This window comes from Ceratotherium simum, chromosome 34, assembly GCF_057802395.1.
Source record: "Ceratotherium simum simum isolate JZ-2026a chromosome 34, ASM5780239v1, whole genome shotgun sequence".
Lineage (NCBI taxonomy): Eukaryota > Metazoa > Chordata > Mammalia > Perissodactyla > Rhinocerotidae > Ceratotherium > Ceratotherium simum.
The window spans coordinates 17,399,480-17,406,297 of NC_141933.1; the positions used below are offsets into that span (position 1 = coordinate 17,399,480).

Sequence of the window (6,818 nt, forward strand, 5' to 3'; positions counted from 1 at the left end):
TAGGTTGGTGGATAGCACATGAAGCAATGCCCTTCACTGCTTTTTATGTGAGTGCTGCATCATGCTGCTCTACTGTTAGGTGTAGAACCAAGACATAATTGGGTCTTTTTGAAGAGGTGAGGCATGAGTAAGGCTTTGAAAAATGAGTAGAGTTTAGAAAGATTATGAATAGGCAAAAGAGCATACTCTTAGAAATAATTCAAGGATATCTGCTTAACTTAATCAGCATTTGAGTTTGAAATTCTTAATCTCATCAAGAGAGTATTCCTTCCAAAAACCAAAGAAAAGCTTTCTATTTGTAGTACAATTCAGATACTCAAGATGTAATGTCAGACCAAGACTTCTCCTTGCTTTCTTACTTGTGTCTTGAATTTCCAACACTGTGACATATAGTGCATTTGATTTTTGTCTTCAGGTGAGTGGATAGTTCTGGAAGAGGGTGGTTGCCTGAGAAATGGATATGATACAAACAAACTTCACAGTGACTGAATTTGTGTTCCTGGGGCTCTCATCTCATCGAAAGATGCAGCTCATTCTTTTTATTATGTTCTTGTTCTTCTATTTATTAACAGTGGCTGGTAATATTATTATTATCACTATTATCCAGATAGAACCTCATCTCCGAATCCCCATGTACTTTTTCCTCACTAATTTATCCTTTCTGGATATCTGCTACACATCCACTAATGTCCCACAAATGCTGTCCAACATGGTGGGAAACAAGAAGACCATCCCATTCTCCAGCTGTGCTGCTCAGATGTACTTCTCCCTCTCCTTTGACATGATTGAGTGTGTTCTCCTTGGTGTCATGGCTTATGACAGATATGTAGCCATTTGTCCTCCTCTTCATTATACTGTCATTATGAACCAAAGCACCTGTGTCCAACTGGCAGCCATTTCTTGGTCCAGTAGCTTCCTGAGTTCCTTGATTATCAATGTCCTCACTTGAGTTTGCCCTACTGTGGGCCCAGTGTCCTGAATCACTTTTGTTGTGAGGTACCTTCCGTCCTGAGGTTGGCTGGCGCTGACACCTCATTTACCGAGCTGGTTGTTTTTATCTTCAGTATTATCATTGTCTTCATTCCTTTTCTCCTCATTGCTGTTTCCTATGCCCGAATCCTTCTATCAGTTCTCAGGATGCGGGCAGCCTCTGGGAGACACAAGGCACTGTCCACCTGTGCCTCTCATATGACAGTGGTGACCTTATTCTATGGAACTGCCATCTTCATGTACATGAGACCCCAGTCAAAGTTCTCCAGCGCTGGGGGCAAGATCATTGTGGTGTTCTACACTGTGATCGCACCTATGCTCAACCCCTTGATCTATAGCCTAAGGAACCAGGATGTGAAAGGAGTTTTAAGGAGAGCTATTGCAAGAGGACATGAGAGCTCTTAATGGGACACTAAGGTTAACTGTTAATCTAAGATAACTGACTTCTGAATATGAAGTGAGAGAGTGAAAAATAGCCTAGACTGTCAACATCTGCCCTGCCATTCTTAAAAGACACATAAATCCAGCTGCAAATACAGGAAATGTCTCCCCCAAGAACAAACCACAGCTTAATGTATCAAAACAACACCCCTCATTGAGTGACTACTATTTCCCTACTCTTTGAGAAATCTTAGTTCTCTAAAATTATAGACTATACGGAATTAATTGCTTGAAATTATACCAGTGAGATGAAACTTCTTACTCCTGCCTGGAGGATCTAAAGCACCTTGACGTAGAGAAGCATTCTTAGTTTTCAATTCAGGAGCAGAACTTCAGATAAGGGTTTTTGGATGCAACATTTCACATCTGTCTTAATTTTGTAGTTTTCAAGAAAACAAGACCCTACACCTACTTTGTGGTTTAGACCTGATTTTGACCCCTTTACGTACAGCCCTGCTTTGCAATGAATCTGTCAAAATACTGCTTCATTTAAATTTCATCTTATTCTCCACCCTTACCTCCAAATCCTAGTATGTGATATTCCCCTTTGCAATGGATCAATGAATCTGATTTTACCTGTCTGTAGGTTTGTTCCTGGTGGTCTTAGGCTGATTGTGTGGACAGGAGGATAGCAATGATCAGAAATAGAAGATTTAGTCAAATGTTAATTAATGGATTCATTCATTCGTTAACTACATATTATTGAATGACTATATAACATAATGTTAAATAAAATAGAAACACTTTCTTTCCTCATATATACATAAATATGTATACTATACACATATTATACATACATATAATATATAATATACATATATATAATATACAAAATATATACACACTTATACTGAAAAATTTTGAAAAATGCAAAAATGGAAATAATCATCAAGGGGCAGTGACAGACAGTAATAGGTAGGGTGATCTTCTCTGAGAAGGCTGCATGCAAAGATCAGAAGGAGAGATAGCAGTGAGATTGAGGAGACAAACTTTCTAGGTGGAGGGTGGTTGTGAATAAAGACTGTGGAAGTATGAGAGAGTTTGCTCTGTTTGAGGGAATAAAGGAAACTAGTGAGAAGCAGGGCAACGGGAGGTGTGGCTGGGAGGGAGGCAGCAGCCAGATGATGCAGGGCTGTATTGACTGAGGTAAGAAGTAGGGATTTATTCTTGGTAAAATGTAAGTATTATGAAGAAGGGTGATATCACACAAGTTATGTTTCTAAAGGACTCTCTGGATGCTGTGTGGAACACAGGCAGATATATATATAATCACAAATTTGTGGAAACATATTTTCTGGTTTTGAAGCTTTTCAAGCAATGGTATCTTTAAAAATAATTATTCTTTGAATTAAGAAAATAACAAAATATAATTTAGCATTAATATACTTAATAAATTTAAATATGGCCTTTGATTAACATGTTATTACATTAGAGATAAATTGTTTCTAAAATTTTCTCACTTTATTTCACAATTTAGAATAAAATAAAAAGAATGTAATTTTTCTTTCATAGATATACAACAACTAAAAAGCAACCATTTCTTCTACTTAAATATATAGGTCATATACAATCAGTAAATGAAGCATCTCTGATGGAATAGGGAAAGTAGACATCACTGATTTAAAATTGATTTAAAAAGTAAAAAGCAAAATCACTAACCAAATAGCCGTATTCATTGAACAGTAGTGGTTTTCTTGTGTATACTTGCCTTGATATGCAAATGACTGCATATATTGTATATTGACTCAATATGTGAATGAGGATTAGAAACATATACTTCTAACCAACTTTCTTCTGAACTATTTATTTAAGTAAAAAGTAACATTTAAAATTCCCCCAAATACTGGCAAATAAGAAATACATGCTTAGTTGGCTATTTATAAATTGGAAACATAATATTAAATTATGTGTGGAAAGAAACATGAAATGACTAAAGGTATATAAAATGGAAAGTTTTTTTGTTTCACAAAAATTACCAACCCTTCTTACCTCTCAAACTCTATAAATGGATGAATTAGTTAAAAGTGCAGAAAAAAATTACAAAATTCTCGTGGGGGCTACACATAGCCAAAACATGTAAACAAGTGTGAATAAATATTTTCGTGTTGTTTTTCTAAAAAGTCATTATTTAGACCAATTGCTTGACATAATCAATTCATTTTGACTAGTTTGTTTTGATCAGTAAGTTAGAGTTAGATAAATTAAGAAAAATAATGCCATCCAAATAGTCCATGTCCTATCCTAGTTCTGTCTAGCCTCTTGAAGCCAAATTTTCTTCCTTTTCTATATTTGCTTCTTTTGACATAAAAGGAAAACATAGCACTTAAAGATATTTAACTAATATTTCTATGTACTATATGCTACAATCATTGCTAGAACAAGCAATAATAAAATTTTAGACTAACACAAATAATGGTGCACTCAATAATTATTGGTCCTTTACAAGATCAAATGTTCTATTGAGTTATTTCACTCTACATTTGTTTGGGATTATGGCAACATGAAGACAACATAGCTAGGAAATATACTAACAAATGCTTTGTTCATTTTTAAATAAAAGTAAAACGTAGAGGAAACAAAATAATTAGAGAATGACTAATAACAGACTACTGTCATGAACTACATTTTTTCAGTGCTTGACTAATCAGTATTATTGTGTATTATGAGAATACTTTTCTATGAACCTCATTCCTTTTTACAAAATGGAACAGTTGTTGGATTAGATAATCTTTAGGTATCTGTCAACCAATTAATCAATCTCTCTATTTATCTATATCTAGCTATCTCTATCCTCTCTACAATAGATTTATTCTATATTTATTATAAAATTTGTATATCATAAACCTGTCAAAATTTGTTCTGAAATGGCTTTATATTTTCACTTTTTGAATTTGGTTTGTTAATTTTAAGGACAATAATGCAAAATTGAAAGGTTTAATGTCATCACTGTAGGTGCAGAGGATATAATAACCACAACCATCATACATCACGTTGCCAAATTTCTTAATGGATATGTTCGCTCTTAAAGTAAAAAAAAAAAAGAATTTAGTATTACAGGTAGTAAGTATGAGAATTGGTAAAATACTAAATAATTATTCCTCATCGATACCACTCTTTGGGCATAATCTGAATGGCAAACTGCTTCTTTGATATCATCTCCTATTTTGTGTCTTTTCCTCACTTATTCACGTTATGGTGACTTCTCTAGCCCATTGGATCTTGCAAAGATTCAGCTCACCATAGTCATAGGCAAATGTGAGTCTTTCAGCAAGTGCTTTACAATACAATCCTGTCTAAATTCTGACTAATCAATCTAATCAAATCATCAGACTGAATACAGCCATAAACTAGACCTTTACAGAGGTTCTCCAAACCTCTTCCTCAGTTCTGATTATGCCTTTCACTTTCTATAATGCTGTACATTTCCCTATTCTATAGAACCCTGGACTAGGAATCAGTAGTAATTAGTTCTAATCCCAGCTGTACTACTTATAAACTAAGAGCATATTAGCATGCTATTTAAACTTCTAAAAATCCAGTTTCATCATCTTAAAATATGATGCCAATAATGTCCTATGAATTTTGGTATCTTATGCATATTTTCATAAGGTTTTCTGAGACCCAGAATTGGGACTAGGTTTCGGTAGTTCTCTAGTCCAGCAGGTGGCGGTCATTCATTTGTTCAATGAACATTTGTGGCTCACTTATCCCAGGACTTGAGGATAAAAAATGAGACTGCATTAAAGTCTCACAGGCTACCAAGGAAGCCTTCATATTAAGGAGTACAGTCATGAGCCGCATAATGACATTGCAGTCAACTCAACTTAATGTATCCCTGTTGTTAAGTGATGCATGACTGTATAAAAGTTTTAATGTTATAGCTGAATTCTGTATACAGAATTTCCTCTAACACAGAGGAAAGCTGCCATCTAATTAAGCCCCAAAGTGCTTAAATATACTACTTAGCTTTTTCATATATTTTAATATCTAAACTTGGGCACTGTTGAGAGTAAAAGGTAACACTATTGATACTTACTCCAGGACAATAGGCAAAAAACAAAACTGCCTTGAGTAAGAGGGACAACTGGCCATGGTAACAATATCTTCCTTCGTTCTCACTGCAACCATATGTTTAGGTATTATTGGTACCATTTGGCAGGTGAGAAAACCCCAGAAGGTGAGTCCAGAAATGATTTATAGATGAGGTGATGAATTATTTGTGACTTAAAGCAGAAGTATGAGTTTTCTAGGTGAGTTAGTGGTGTTTGAAGCATAGGACTAGGATAAGCAATAGTATACAAAGTGAGACATTTCATGGTGTACTTGAGTTCAATGGGACTTGAACTTCTGAGAGGTGGGATATGGAAGGAAATGGCTGGGATAAAGCTGACAATGTAGAATTTCAGATGTCATCTGTGGATGCCATTCATAATGTTGATTTCATTATGGGATCCTACTCCAGTCTCCTAGAACCAGGTCTGGTGAAGGGGCTTGTTAGTCTCATTAACACTTATTCTAACAGAGTTAAGCACACAGACACCAACACAGCTGCTTCCAGAGTCTCTCATGTGGCTGCACATTTTTGTAGTGCATGTAGCTGTTTGAAACATTCTAGCCACCAAACATTATGTCCGACTCTTTTCTTTTCATAAGCATTCTTTAGGCGTCCATGATGAGCTCGCTATTGCAATGGGAGAAACCCAGATACATCTTAAGCAGTGTCTGCCTTTTAGGAATTTACACATGTATGTGCATCACTGTAATATCCACACACACAACCATAAGAAAGCTATAAATTAAAGGATGTTGCTGTTCAGAAGAGTGTTTTTTTACCCAGTCCAGTAGCTCAGAGAGGGCTTTTCAAGGAGTGGTATTTAAGCTGGTCCTTGAAGGAAGAGAAGAATTTGGATGTTCTGAGACACGGAGTTAGGACTACCAAGGAAGGAGGGAGTGGAGACAGGAGAGAATTGGGAAGGATACGGAGGTAGAAAAATGTGAAGGTCATTCAAGAAATAGTTTTACAAAAGAATCTGTTGCACAATGAGAGCAGGGAGGAATAATATCAGCAAGGTGGTTTAAAGAAGAGGAGGGACTAGAATGCTAAGAAAAGGAATTGGCAATTTTATAGCTCCTGAGTTAGGGAAGAGGGGTAGCTATGGGATAGACAAGGAATCTTAGACCCTAATTCCAGCTATCTTTTCTAAGGCAGAGATTTAAGGCAGGAACTTAAGTTTAAATTATTCCCCTGGGAGAAGACCAGAAGTAAGGTTGAATGTAAGGGTTTTATCCAAGCCCAATTAAGAAAAGCACACCATCTAAAACACGCTTGAGGTAGCCAGAATCTACTCAGATTTACCAGCCTATGGGCTATGATGGTACAGTGGTTT

At 35.9% G+C, this 6,818-nt stretch overlaps 1 pseudogene; it reads left to right on the plus strand.

Annotated features, from left to right (window-relative positions):
• Nucleotides 1–454: 454 nt before the first annotated feature.
• LOC106803022 (olfactory receptor 2G3-like) lies at nt 455–1,395 on the plus strand (annotated as a pseudogene).
• Nucleotides 1,396–6,818: the final 5,423 nt, after the last annotated feature.